General features: G+C 37.2%; 1 pseudogene; it reads left to right on the top strand.

Moving 5' to 3' along the window:
* Window positions 1-7,781: 7,781 nt before the first annotated feature.
* On the top strand, window positions 7,782-12,733 carry LOC149747868 (large ribosomal subunit protein eL21 pseudogene; annotated as a pseudogene).
* Window positions 12,734-15,939: the final 3,206 nt, after the last annotated feature.

Genomic DNA, 15,939 nt, shown 5'->3' with positions numbered 1-15,939 from the left:
CATGGCAGAGACTGAAAATCAGAATTTTAATTCAAGTGGGATAGATCATGTGGTACCTTCCTCTGGGATTGTTTTTGTAAAATAGGAAGGTGTAAATTAACTCTCAAGTGTCAATTTGAACAAGCCCGTGAAGCACATGACAGGAAGATTGGTTAGAGAAATTTCTGCAGCAGAGAGGACAGTGTTGGTTGGGACTTGAGGCAAGAGAAATCTTAGCTGTCCTAAAATAAAAATTCTGTGCAGCGATGGCAATTAATAGCCTGTCACTCAGAAATAGAATGAGATCATCTGGAATTCTGTCTTGTAGTTTAGTCCAGAATTTGTGATTTTAACGTTGACAGTTAAATTTTGTGCTTCTTTCAACATGTAGCATAGCAGCTCCGTAAAGGCATAATACACCTACCAGAGCTCTTAGATTCTGCCTTGCCATGCCGGCCAGGGCTCTTGTGTGCTCTGTGAAAGATGCCATCACACAATCAAAGTAATATTTTCCCTGAGGTTCCCTGGGGCAGACTGGTTCTGCAATTTTCCAGTAATTGTTTGGGAAAGACAGCCCTAGATTTAGTCTTTCTCTTTAATCTTTCCTCCCTCAATTCTCTGCACTGTGGCTCCTGGCTTCTCTTTTGCCAGCCTCACTTAAGTACCTGGGACTGGGGTGGAGTGGGCTGTGCCATTAATTACGGAGTGGGGTTTAGTACCTCCCTGCATGGGCTGCTACTCCAGAAATCCCCTCTAACCCTGCAGACCAGTGCCTAAAATATCTCTCCACAATTGTGATGATAAGGTTAAAGTATTCCTCGGCATCGGGACCTGTGGAAGGAAGAGCTGAGGTGACCTTTTGGAGTTAACATACTTCTTTTGAGTTCACAACCTGGGAAATGACTAATGTTTGTGCATATAGATTTTTTTCCTTTTACTTATCCGCTCCCACAACGAACCTGTGAGGTTGATGGGCCACAGGTGATTGGTATTGATTGCTTTTATTACTTTTTCCGTCCATTTCACTGGTAAGAAGATGGAAGCTCTGAGTTGTTGGCCAAGTCAGAAAATACTAGAATCTGGCTTTTCAGACTCCAGGTCCGATGCTCTTTTCTTATACAATGTTGACATTTTCTTGTTAGCATCTTGTTATGAGGGGTAATAACATGGAAGTAGTTAATAATATTCCAATGTACTCCCTTTAGAATCCCCAGTAGTTACCCGGCAGTTACAGACCTGGACTTCTATGGGAAGAACTGCTTGGGGATGGAGTCCCTCTTGTGACGTGGTCTGCCGCCCTCTGCTGGCCAAGTAGCCCATTTTTCTCGTTGCTTGGTTTCTTCTGGGTTTAATCTTGATCTTCCTAGCGCAACATCTTTCAGCAGAGTGTGCAACTCTTATCTGAAGGTGAGAAACCATTCTGGTTGGCACTGCACTAAGGAAAATAGCAGAGAAAATCAGAGAACGTAGGATTTGATATTTCTTCAACCATATACTCCTGTGTGTGAAGGCTCCCTTTTCTCCTGCCATCTACTGAGGGACACTTTCATTACCCAATTCCCAGAGTGGCCCTGGCCTCACCTTGGCTCTGGCATTCTCCTAATTCCCTTTAAAAGAGAATAAACTCTCTTCTCCAAGTCATGCCGAGGGAGGTAGCCAAGAGGACTGATGCCAGAGGTATATCACACGTCTGGAAGCCTAGGAGAGCAGGAAGGAACTGGGCTGAAACTCCTTAGGATGGAGAGGATCTATGACTAGAGGTCAGAAAGGCAGGTTGGGTTCTGCAGGGTGGCAGTGGGGGCGTGGGTCTCTGATGGGAAGAGGTAGGTCTTCATGGAGTGGGTCCAAGTCCAATAGATTAGCCAAGACTACAAGGCAGGCCATTGAAAATTGAGTGAAAGTGCTTAGGGCGGCAGGGACAGATGAGCAGCTTAGCTAGTTAAAGTCGATTAATAGATAAGAGGCAAGAGTGCTCACATGCTAACTTGAGATTTTTGTTGCATAATCTTCTCTAGGACAGTAGAAAAGCAATTATATATGGTAGCCTTGTGCACTGTCAAAAGGAATTGTCAGTTTGCATCGACTGTAACATACTATCTATGGGTTGTTAATTAGGATTCTCACTCTAATGAGTCTTGGAACAATATATAAAATTACCGTACCTGTCACAACATTATCTGGTGCAAATACCAGAAGTAAGGTGGCACATTATCTTGTATGGTGGTTCTCAAAGTGTGGTCTCTGGACTAGCTGCATCAGCATTACCTGACGGAAATTCATTAGAAATGCAAATTCTTGGGCTCCATCCCAGACCCACTGAATCAGAAACTGGGGGTAGGGCCCAGCAATCTGTCTCTTAACAAGCCCTCCAGATGATTGTGATGCATGCTCAAGTTTGAGCAGCACTGCCTTAGATTATAAGTATAAATGACTAACATCAGATTGTTTCCACTAAGGAAGGACTAGAAATGATTTGTTGGCTGAAGGGGGAAAGGATGCAGAAAGACAAGGCAAAGATTTAAAAGACACATGTCTCTGCTGTGTTCAGAATGGCTAAGATTGCTTGAAGTTTGACCACTGGATAAATTGGGGCAATAACAATATCATACAGCTTAAAGCTGGGTTGCCAAGGTCACAAAAGGGTGAGGTGGAGAGTCAAAGAAATGATGACAGCCAGGATTGATCAGGCACACTCTATGATTGTTCTGGGACTTGGACGTGAAGTGTTGCCCTGGGTTCTGACTCTGTGACTGACCTTCTTTGATATAGATGCAGTAAAATGATACCTTCCTGAAAAGGGCAAGACCAAAATTATTTCAAAGAAATTAATTTTCGCAGATAAAAGGAATTGACAGTGTCCTCTGAGAATTTTATTTAAAAATATTTATTCAATTTGGGGAATAATAAATGATAAAAGCCTCAGAAAGCTTCTTCTTTAATCCTTTATTAAAAGTATGATTCAAAAGTCTTCAGTTAAGAAAAACACAGAAGGGCCATAAGCATCATCCTAGTTTTCACTGTCTCATTATTTCTTTCTTGAAAAACCAGCGTTTTAAAAAACATGGTGTTATATAATAAAGTGTTTCTGGAGAATTTAGTCCTTATGGCTGGAATTCCTGAAACTGCAAAAATAAGTCACTGGTTGTCATCTTGTGCCAGGGAGATGAAGGGAAACCTGTTCTCAATTACTGGGCAGCTGGTATGTTTTAATTGTTTGCTTTTTATAAGCAGTAAAATAAAAGTAGTCCTTAAGTATGCTTATACACTGTTAATGCAGTGCTTCCCACACTTCTCCTGCATCACAATCCCCAGGGAACTTGTTAAAAATGCAGATTGCCCACCCCTCGAGGTTATGATTTAGTAGGGATATGATTTTTAACAAGCATCCAAATGATTTTGGTGCAGGTGGTTTGAAGACCACACTTTTCGAAACCCTGCCCAGGGTCTACCCATAATTTATGCGCTCATTATTTGAGCATTTCTGAAAGTGACTGACAATTCACAAAAAGCCAGTTTAGTGTAGGTAAAGACTTAACGATGAGCAACACATGCTTACTCTAATAGAGCTTCGTTATTTGGCATTTGGGGCAAATGAGTATTACACACAAAAATTTTTAAAAAAATTAACAGGCTTTATTTTTTAAAGCAGTTTAGGTTTGCAGAAAATTGAGCAGGTAGTACAGAGTTCCCTCTCTGCCCTGCTCAGAGTTTCCCCTCTTGTTAACATCTTGCATTAGTGTGGTACATTTGTTACAACTGAAACAATATTGGTACATTATTATTAACTAAAGTCTATAGTTTACCTTAGGGTTCATTCTTTGTGTCATACAGTTCTATGGGTTTTGACAAATGCATCATGTCTTGTGTCCATTATTATAGTATCCTACAGAATAGTTTCACTGCTGTAAACAAATCCTCTGTGTTCCACCTATTCATCCCTTTCCCACCCGCCTCCCTGAACTCTTGGCAACCACTGATCTTTTCATTGTCACTATAGTTTTGGCTTTTCCAGAGTGTCATATAGTTGTAATCATACAGTGTGTAGACTTTTCAGACTGGTTCTTTTCACTAAGCGATATGCATTTAAGATTCCTTTATGCCTTTTAGTGGCTTGATAGCTTATTCCTTTTTACTGCTGAATAATATTCCATTGTATGGATGTCCCACAGTTTGTTTATCCATTCACTTTTTGGAGGCTATCTTGTTTGCTTCCAGTTTAGGGCAATTATGAATAAAGCTGCTATAAACATTTGTGCCCAGGTTTTTGTCTGGATGTGACTTTCAGTTCATTTGACTAAATACTTAGGAGTGTGATTGCTGGATTGTATGGTTAAACTATAGTTAATTTTGTAAGGATCTGCCAAACTGTTTTTTTTTTTTTTTTGGACCCTCAACCACTGCGCCACCAGGGAAGCCCTGCCAAACTGTGTTTATAAAGTGGCTGTATCATTTTGCATTCCCATCAGCAATGAATGAGAATTCCTATTGTTCCACATCCATGCCAGCATTTGATATTGTTCATTTTTTTGATTTTTGCCACTTTAATAGGTATGTAGTGGTATCCAATTGATGTTTTATAATAATTTGCAGTTATCTAATGACATACGATGTTGAACATCTTTTTATATGCTCATTTGCCATCTGTATATCTTCTTTAGTGAGGTATCTGGTTGGATCTTTTGCCTGTTTTGTGATTGGGATGTTTTTTTAATTTATTTAAAAAAATTTAAAAATTATTTATTTATTTATTTTTGGCTGCATTGGGTCTTCGTTGCTGCGTGCGGGCTTGCTCTGGTTGTGGCGAGCGGGAACTACTCTTCGTTGCAGTGCACGGTCTTATTCGGGTGGCTTCTCTTGTGGAACACGAGCTCTAGGCTTGCGGGCTTCAGTAGTTGTGGCACGTGGGCTCAGTAGTTGTGGCGCACGGGCTTAGTTGCTCCGTGGCATGTGGGATTTTCCTGGACCAGGGCTTGAACCTGTGTCCCCTGCATTGACAGGCAGATTCTTAACCACTGTGCCACCAGGGAAGTCCCTGCGTTGTTTTCTTATTGTTGCATTTTAAGAGTTCTTTGGATACAAGTCCTTCATCAGATATGTTTTTTAAATATTTTATCTCAGTCTTTGGCTTGTCTTTTTATTTTCTTAACAGTCTCTTTTGCATAACAGAAGGTTTTGATTTTCTTGCAATCCAGCTTACCAATTTTTTCCTTCATAGATTGTGCTTTAGGTGTTCTATATAAAAACTCATCGCCAAACCCGAAGTCACCTAGATTTTCTCCAGTGTTATCTTCTAGAAGTTTTATAGTTTTGCATTTTACATTTAGGCCTATTATCCATTTGAGTGTTTTTGCAACATGTGTAAGGCCAGTGTCTAGATTCTTTTTTTTTTTTTTTGCATGTGGATGTCCATTGTTATACCATTTGTTGCAAAGACTGTCATTTCTCCACTGAATTGCCCTTGTTTCTTTGTCAAAGATTAGTTGACTATATTTGGGTGGGTCTATTTTGGGGGTCTCTATTCTGTTCCATTGATCTGTCAGTTCTTTCACCAATACCACACTGTCTTGGTAATTATTGTAGTTTAATGTATGTCTTGAAGTCAGGTAACGTCAATCCTCAGACTTTATTCGTCTTCAGTATTGTGTTGGTCATGCTGGGTCTTTTGTATTTTCATAGAAGCTTTAGTTTATATTTTTGTCCACACAAAATAACTTGCTAGGATTTTGACTGGGATTGTATTGAATCTATATAGGTCAAGTTGGGAAGAATTGATATCTTAAGAATATTGACTCTTCCTAACCAGGGAAATAAATTTTTTGATATGTAAACATTTCTCTGTAAGCTTTAAAACTTTACATAATAAAATATTTCACAATAATATTTATGAAGTGTAACTTTCTCTAACTTTCTCTAACTTTCTAAATGTATATGAAATAAAATTTGACATTTTCCTTATGGCTTGGGGTGATCGTTTTGAGTTTGTGCACTGGTTACTAACACAGTTGTTTCTACTGCTTCATGTTCTTTCTCTGTATCAGGTATCTTAGTTATCATTATGGCTAATTGTTTGCATATCTTTGTCACCAGCTGGACTGTGGGCTTCTTCAGGGCCAGGATCATATTGTAGCCATTGCTGTCTCCCAAATCTGGTGGACTGTTTATAAATGTTTGTCAAGTGGATCGTGATTGTCTCTAATATCCATTTCTCTCTTTTAACTTTTGCTTCTAGTCTGTTGTATTAAAGAAAAACAGAAAAGTCAACTTCGTTAAGAACTGCCTGCTTAAAAAGAGTCGATAAAGCTCTCAACAAAGTCCTTAGTACAATTTTTGTGGGAGCTATTGTGGCTTTTGGTGAAGTACAGGCTACTGTGTTATTTTTTTTTTTTTCTTTTTTTTGGCTGCTCCGCACAGTTTACGGGATCTTAGTTCCACGACCAGGGATCGAACCCTCGGCAGTGAAAGTGCAGAGCTCTAACTGCTGGACCACCAGGGAATTCCTGACTACTGTGTATATTTAAACATACAGAAAATTTGAATTCCCATGTGCTCTCCACCTAAATAATTGTTAACATTTTGCCATAATTTCTTTCTCTCACCCATTCAGTGTAGTAACACACACATATATTAACAAACACATATCCTGTACCATTTGAAAATTTGTAGTAAGTTCAAAAGTTATAAATACTTTAACATGTATCATCTAAGAATAAAGACAATGGAAATACTTTATTATACTTAAGGAGGTTAATAGTAATCATAAACATTATTTAGCAGCCATTCCATATTTAAATTTCTCTAGTTGTTACAAGAATGTCTTTTTATAAGCCAGTCTAGGTTCCCACATTGCAATTGGCTGGTGTGTTTTGTTTTGTGATGTGATATGTTAGGTTGTACTGTGTGGCTTTGGGTAAGTTCTTTTACATCCCTGTGTAGTGTAGGATTATCTATAATATTGTTTTGAGCTCTGAGAGTCTATGAGTCTATAATTATAGGCCATTTTAGGTCGATAGTTTTGCATTTTATTTTTAAGGAACCAAAAAAATAGAAATGTTATGAAGGAATTTGACAGGAACTGATAAGCCACCAAATAGAAGAGCAGTGTATTTAAGTCAGCTTTGAAATACCAACAAAACTCGGGTCAATGTCCGTGGACTTTTTTTTTCCAGTTTTATTGAAAAATAATTGACATATGTTACATGGAGCTTTTAAATGATTTCTTCTATATAGAACTCAGCTGTGTGAAAGTAAAAGTCTATCTATGGAGATTGATGTCTTTAAATACCACTGAGAACCAGGGTAGGAATTGAGGCCATGGACCACTTATTGAAGCTTTTTCCAGCACAATAATCTTCTTAACTATCATGACCCTGCTCAGAAAATAAACATTTTAGACAACTGAATTAATTTCTCATGCCAAATAGTAATAATTTAAAAATATTTTAAAACCTATCATTTTGTAATAATTTTAGACTTTTTGAAAAATTACTAAAAATAAGACTCTGCATATCCTCCACTCAGATCCCCCAGATGTTTATATCTTCCTTAGCTAAAGTACAATTCTCAAAATTCCTTCAAGCTTTCCTTAAAAAAAAGGGTTTCTTTTTTTGCTTAAGGAATATCTTCATTCACTTTCATATTAGACTATCCACTATTCTTGGACTTTAAAAATCCCGTACCCACTTTACAGACTGGATAAGATCATTCTTTACCACATCCTCACATTTACTTTTAAAATTTCTAACCTCATCTCCAGTATTTTTCCTTATAAGGAGCTAGAGAGCCACTAGAAATATGGTAGGGTGGGTTCTGAATAACTTGTCTTTGATTTAAACTTAAGGCTTTATTCCGGAGAACGCCTTTTAGAACAGAAGTATGAAAAAAAATATTAGTAAAGCACTTGTATGACAAAGTTGGCTGCAAAATTCAGAAATGAATGTTGGCATTTTAGCTTCCTCCTAGTTACAATTTTAAAAAGTTGTCATTGCCCTGAAGTGCTTAAGAGATTAAGGCCTTTACATTTTTTTTTTTTTTAAAGCTAAAGTCCTGAGAATAATTTACGGTCAAACTGCTTATTTTTGTTATTTTTGAGATTAATATGTAATGTTTAAATAGTGCTACGTAGTGTTTCCTCCCTCTACCCCACAGTGGTACTATACTGTTATATCTTTTATATCAATATATAAGCATTTCATTTTAAAACTATGTTCCAGACTAAATAAGCTTAGCGTCCTCAAGCAAAATATTTAAAATCTAATTGTAATTAACCTTGACTTGTATTATGACTTATTATTAGCATAGGCCTTTCAGTTGCTTTGGTTGATTTTATGAATTCTGACACTTGTCTTGATAAAACTCACGTAGAGAGACATTTGGAAGTGGTATTGGTGAAAAGATGGCTTAAAATTCAGGAATTTGGGCAGGAAGTTATGTAAATTCAATGTAAATTCATATTTTATTTTTATGTGTACAATTTAATCATTTAAAAATTTAATAGGATATTTCTTACATGAAGTTCACCATTATGTTCATCTTTCTTAGAGGATTAGTGAGATTAAGGGAATAATATTAACTCAAAGCCGAGAAATTAAACTGTGAAAGCCAAAGAGCCAGGCTTTAAGGAGTTGCTGTAATGAAAGTCTATCAAAAAAAAAAAATTGGGATAAGAATTAGAAATCTTCCACATATAACTCAGTTTTTTCGTTTCTTTTTTTTTTAATAGAGAAAAGAGTCTTTGGTCAAAACGGATATGTTAGGCTATCAAAAAACATTGTAGCCTCATACTGCTACTTCCATGACCTTAAGAATATTATTAGTGCCCCATGGGCATGGTAACCAGATATCTTTGATAAGATCAGTTTCTTAAACTAGATTGCCAAGGTAAAGTTTAAAACATGAGGAGAAATTTAAATTTATCACCGAAGAAAGCTAAATCTACCTGTGTAAAAATGTTAATACCAATTAAATTATGTTAAGAATGGTGGCTGGGTGGAGGAAGAAAGGGATAACAGAGAGAACTAATCTACATGGACCAGTTTGGATGTGTTTATCTGCTAAGTAACAGAAAACCCTGACTCAAAATGGCTTACACATGAGGAATATTTATTGTCTCACATAACACGAAGTCCAAATGTGAATGCTCCAGATTGTTGATTGATTCAATGGTCAATTCAGTTGTTCAACAGAGCAGAAATATAAGTTCTCTGTATCTTTCTGTTCTACCCTCTTGGACCTGTTGACTTAGTTCCCCACATGGTTGCAAGATGGCTGCCACAGCTCCAGGAATGGTCATGAACACAATGACATTGGGCACAGGGGATGTTTATCCCCAACTATCTTTTTTGTTAGTAAGGAGAGAGAGCCTTTCCCAGATTTCCCACACATCATTGTATCCAGAATTATACCTCATGCCCATGTCCAAACTAATCCTTGATAATAAGAACAGGAAACCAGGCAGTGTGGAGTGGGCGCCCCCCCCTCTTCTGAGCACCAGGATGTACAGAGGAGAGGAGACACCCAAACAACGTAAGCATCTTTTTAGCAAAAGGGGAAGAGAGGACTGGATTTTGGTCTCTTCTACTATGAGTAGCATCATTTTTCCATCTCTAATCAAACTTCAATATTTAGTATCAAGGGATTGGGAGGAGCTATCAAATGAATTTACCATATATGGGTCCATGTGTTAATAAACCAATGTGCCAAAACAGACTCAGCTTAAAGACATTGAGGGAAAGAAAGTGGTAACTCAGTCAATGAGTACAAGTTCAGCTGTGCTCTGAGGGCTGAAATACATCAGTGCTGTGACCCACAAAAGAGCAGTTAACCTTCTTCATCTCAAATCTGTTTTAGCTATCTATAGAAGAGAATTTCTATTTTAAGCTGAAGAGACTTCTGCAAAATATCTGGCTGTGGAGTTTATGAAAAGGATTCTGAAAAAAGGATGCATTTTGTGTTATCTTAACAATATGTCTTATCCTGAGGCTTATTTGAAGTTGGTAAATAGAAACATGTAGTTCCAAAAGAGATTTTGGTGTATACACCTATACGAGACACGTGGAAATTTTAAACACTTTTGAAATGTAAAAATACAATTTATAGCTTATCAAAGTATATGGTAGATAAGAAGTGTGACTGATTATTCTAATCCTTTACTTTGAAACTATGTTGCATGGCTTGGTCCATAACTTCCTGCCCTTCCACTTCATATAGCAATAAAACCTTATAAATAATAATAATAAAAAACCCTCAGAACCCTTTACTTCGTGACCCATGTATGTGTAATGGATTATGTAATTCTGGTTAATTGCTTATCTATCCCCACAGGACTCTAAGCTCTCCTGATGGTTTCTGAATTTTTATATAGGATGTGGCTTTGGGACTGCAATCTCTTTGAAGGGGAAGAACGTATGGAGAGCTTGAAGTTTTGTTTTCCCAGGACTAAAATCATCATGAACAATCAGAAGAATGGTAGTGAGGGTGAGCATGGGGGTGCTGGTTGACATGGTGGGGCCTCAGGCACCCCTCCAGCCACTCCTTGGTTTATGGTGAGCAACTCAGACTATGTCTGTAGTTCACTGTCATCTCCCTAGCACAAAACAATGTGATTCCAAACACTAGTTGAATGACCGAATAAGCAGAATCTATTCCCATTTGCCAAAAGCAGAAACTAAGTTACTTGTCACATGAAGTAATGGGTGTTGACTTTTTCTTTGTTTTCCTAATTGTAAAGCTTGCAGGAAGTGGAATGACAGATTTTTTTTTTTAACTCTAATGGTCCAGTTGTGTAGAGATGTGTATTCCCCCTTTCTGAAATAAATCTTCCTGTGATTTTTTTTTTGTGAAAGGGTACAAAGGAAATAAAATTTAATAGGTATATACACCAAAATCTCTTTTGGAACTACATGTTTCTATTTACCAACTTCAAACAAGCCTCAGGATAAGACATATTATTAAGATAGCACAAAATGCATCCTTTTTTTCTCAGTCCTTTTTATGTCTGAAGATCTCTCTATCTCATCTTACATTTGACCGGATCCTTGAGTGTTGAATTTCAGTCAATATTCTCTGCTCTCAGAATTTGTGGTCGTTGCTTTGCTACCTCCTAGCATTTACTGCAACTGGTATATAAAGTGTTGGTCTTGGAAATTGTCTTCAGTCAAAGGAGCTACCCTGGAATTCAAATAAAGATCTCTCAGAGTTGATATAGTCGACAGAGAAAATGGAGTCTGCAAGTTGCTAGTTCAAAATCATAGGATAAGTACAGGCAGTGGGGTTTAGTGGTTTTAAGCATGAACTTTGAAGTCAGACAGTCCTGAGTTGAAGCCATAGCTCCCCTTCCTTCTTATTTGATGCGTTACTGTGGAAAATTACTTAACCTCTTAAGTCTTAGTTTCCTTGTGCATAAAATAAAGGGGATAATAGGGTCTGTAACATGATTGTTGTGATGATTCAATCGGAGTGCTCACTAAACCTTTAGCACATAAAATGCCCTCAGTAAAATATATTTATTATTCATTATTATTGTTAGAATCAGTCATAATGATAACTTATATAAATGTCTTGATGAGAGTTTATGGGGCAGCCCATTTGTACAAGAAGCACATTTAAAAAAAATTATAAAAAAGCGTAAGAACATTGAAGTGAAAATTCAAATAGCATAAATGTGGATAAAACAAAAATGAAAAGACTTATTTGCCCTACAGCCTAAATTTACTTCCCAGAGGAAGCCACTGAGAAATGTTTAAAAATTAATTTTTCCTTTCGGCCGGAACCGCCATCTTCCAGTAATTCGCCGAAATGACCAACACAAAGGGAAAGAGGAGGGGCACCTGCTACACGTTCTCTAGGCCTTTTAGAAAACATGGAGTTGTTTCTTTGGCCACATGCATGCGAATCTACAAGAAAGGTGATACTGTAGATATCGAGGGAATGGGCACTGTTCAAAAAGGAATGCCCCACAAATGTTACCATGGCAAAACTGAGAGAGTCTACAGTGTTACCCAGCATGCTATTGACATCCTTGTAAACAAACAAGGGAAGATTCTTGCCAAGAGAATTAATGTGCGTATCGATCATATTAAGCATTCTAAGAGCCGAGATAGCTTCCTGAAACGGGTGAAGGAAAACGATCAGAAAAAGAAGGAAGCCAAAGAGAAAGGTACGTGGGTTCAGCTGAAGCACCAGCCTGCTCCACCCAGAGAAGCACACTTCATGAGAACCAATGGAAAGGAGCCTGAACTGTTGGAGCCCATTCCCTATGAATTTATGGCATGATGGGTATAAAGAAAATAAAAGACCTGGACGGTATAAATGTTTCTCTTAATTGAGTAGAAGTGTGTGTTCCCCTCCCCCAAACACATATTTAAAGCACACACACACACAAAATAAAAAAATAAAAAAAATTAATTTTTATGTAAAATGTCTCCCAAACACTCATTAAGGTGGTCTATCAACTTTGAACAGTGTCACTTGACCCCATGCCATAAAAATTGGTGAATGTAGGTCTGTTTTCACATTTTCTTTCTACCTCCGCCACACTAACTTCATTTGGGTTAATTACATTTTAGCTTTTCTATTGATTACTTTTATAAGTTTAGATTATACACCTAAGCCCTATTTCTTTATCTGATTTAGACAAAATCATGCTCCCTGTGATTGACATGAGAAAAGTAGCACTCCTATCCTTTCCAATTCCCCTTCCCATATAACCAACTCCCAACTGTCATCACATATATTACTTTTACCTTGTCAAGATATATTTATATTCTGTTTGGTAATATATATTTATATCTTACATGTTGGTCTGTAGGTCGATTCTGAAAATGGAAAATAAATAAAGAGTTTTTATAATATTATGATTGTATAAATATTTTCTTTGCAAAACCAAATAGTGTGATTGGACTTGTGGAGAAGATATAATCTTAATGTCACAAAGCTAGTGTTGTTCATAAAGAATGTTCTAAGCACAAAGCTCAGATGGACTTGTTTTTTTTAACACTGTCAATTTTTCAAGATCATGCCACTGTTTATTTAGACCTCATTCTTTTCCATATTTGTTTCTCCTGACACTTTATTTTTCTTTTTTTATGCAAGAAAGCATCATATCTTAAGATTGTCCAGCTGCTTAACCGTAATTTTTCTTTAATATAGATTAACCATATTAGGTGCAAGGATACCATATTAGGTTACAAGGGAAATAAACTTTCTCATTTTTTTACGTCTCAAACTATATCTATCTTACCCTCATATTTGATAGGATTCTTGGGTATTGAATTTCAGGTTCAACATTACTTCCTCTGAATTTGAGGCCATTGTTTGGCTGTCTTCTAACATTTAGCGTGACTGATGATAAATCTGATGCCATTCTGTTTCTCATTCCTGTGTATGAAACTTTTGTTGGTTTGTTTCATCCTCAGGAAGGGCTTTTGGAACCTTCTCTTTATCCTTGGGATTATTGAATTTCACAAGGATTTGTTCATGTTTTCTGCTTGGCTTTCACTGGGACTCCCATATGAAGACTCATGTCTGTCTTCAGCTCTGGGAGATTTTTTTCAATCATATATTTCATTATTTTATCTCTATTTCTTTTTTCTTTCTGGAACTTTTATAAGATAAATATGTGTTCTTGAGGATTTATCCTCTATGTATCAACTTTTCTTTCGTATTTTCTCTTCTCTTTTGATTGTATGATGTGTGTGATCTTTTTATATTTCTCAGTCATATTTTTAGTTTCCAAGAACAATTTGGTTTCTATTTCCTTTCTTTTTTGGAGGGAGAAGGTTATAATATCATCTCAAATATCTCTGGGAGTACTAAGTAGCTTTCTTTTGTATCAGGTCAGTTGTTTTCTTTGTTTTCTTTGCTCGTCTTGGTCCTTCTCTTTTGGATTCTTGCTGTTCCTCAGATACCGTTAATGCTGCTTGTGTACTCAGATTCGTGAATAAAGAACAAAGTTCATTGATAAAGGTAGCTGCTGTGGGTTTTCTTTGTGTCATTGTGGTGAGGCACTGATTTTTAAAAGATCTTTTTTGATTGAAAAATTAATGCATACCAAGACTAAAAATTAAAAACAAAAAAGAAGGTATACACCGAAAATCATCAGCCTCTCAGAAACCCTCCCAACTGTTAACCACGGTTACTAGTTTCCTTAGTCTCCTTCTATATAGAAAGTATATACAGGAATGTTTATATTTACATATTCTCTATTTTCACAAAAAATGGTAGTAAGCTATACATGTTCTTCACTTTGCTTTAAAAAAACAATTTATTTTGCATATGGATATATTACTTTTCATGGCTACAGAGTTTTACATTGAATAGAAGTGCTGGAATTTATTGAACCATTCTCCTATTGATGGAAAGGAAGTTAGATTCCATCTAATCTTTTGTATTACAAATGTTACTGCACCAAATATCCTTGTATAGACTTGTTGGGGCTTATTTGTAAATATTTTTTATATATTTTTTTGCGGTACACGGGCCTCTCACTGCTGTGGCCTCTCCCGTTGCGGAGCACAGGCTCCGGACGTGCAGGCTCAGCGGCCATGGCTCACGGGCCCAGCCGCTCCGCGGCATATGGGATCTTCCCGGACCGGGGCACGAACCCGTGTCCCCTGCATCGGCAGGCGGACTCTCAACCACTGCGCCACCAGGGAAGCCCCCCCTGTAAATATTTTTAAAGGAGTTATTTCTGGGTTACAGAGTATGTGTATTTGAAGCATGGATTAAAAATTTTTTTGTTTAATTATTTAATTTCTTATATAGGTTATAGGTGTTCAACTGGACAAAAATCCAAAGGTACAAAAGGATATAGTAAAAATTAAATCTCTTTCAACCTTTCCTTGTCTTCCTCTGACACCCTCCTCAATCTCAACCAAGACTTTTATCACATATAGGTGTGTGTGCGTGTGTGTGCGTATGTGTGTTGAGATTATCACATATGGGTATGTGTGTATATGTGTGTGTGTTTCCTTCTTAGGTAAATTCCTAGAAGTGGGATAGCTGAGTCAAAGATATGGGAGGCATTTCTTTTTAAAAGTGAATAAAATTTTTTACTGTGAAAAATATTCATATTTGATTACTTTTAAATGGAGCCATTTGAGTCTTCCCCGCATTTTCCATGAGTCAGGCCCTGGGAGTTCATCCCATGCCTCCTTCACTCACTTCTGCTATTCCCAACCCCACATTCCATCTGGGTGCCAAGGGTTTTTCCAGGGATGCATATTTATCTTCACCAGTATTAGAACAGAGTAGATTCTTGCAGTTTTATATAATCTCTGCTCCTTTCTTTGAGTGTTAGAATCCATGGCAAATGACAGTAAAGAAATAGCATTTGGCTCGTTTGGTCTCTCTTCAGCACTGTAGACGGTGAGTGGTGCAACTAGATGTTTGCATGACAACATAAAGAGGCCAGTATTTGATGCTGGGCAGCTTTCTGTGCAGAACAGTGTAATTGCTGAAATGCTGTTTGTCTTCCTACCTTTTCATTACTATCATTTTTGTTCAATTCCGGTGCTTTTTACAAGCCTTCATTTCTCTATCTGTGGCCAGTCTTGGTTGGGGTTTCTAATGACACTGATCTGCAGAGAGGCATATACCCCTTATTATAGCACTAAAAGAATCAGAACAGTGTCAAGAAAACATAGGTTTTGCACTGAAATTCTCAAAGGTAAGTAGTTTGTTTTATTAATTTTCATTGTCTGTGAGTTCAGGTGAACATTGTGGAGATTTACATTGGTAAATAAAGCAAGACTGGGTAGTAGAATGTTAATGAGATTTTAAAATCAGGAGATGTGGGATTGGAAACCATCTCTGTCTCCCAGAAATTGTGTGACCTTGGGAAAATCAAAGTAATATCTCTGTGTCTCCATTTTCTCCTCTGTAAATATTCACAGGATTGTTGTGAGGATTAAAGAGATAATGTAAGCTAAGTGCTTTTTCAAGTGCTATCAAGTGTTATGTAAA

The sequence above is a fragment of the Delphinapterus leucas genome, chromosome 12, assembly GCF_059928025.1.
Source record: "Delphinapterus leucas isolate spDelLeu-1000000601 "Yukka" chromosome 12, BTC_Dleu_Yukka2, whole genome shotgun sequence".
In the NCBI taxonomy this organism is placed as follows: Eukaryota; Metazoa; Chordata; class Mammalia; order Artiodactyla; family Monodontidae; genus Delphinapterus; species Delphinapterus leucas.
The sequence above is the reverse complement of the archived record's forward strand: the minus strand, read 5'-3'. Positions and strand labels throughout refer to the sequence as shown.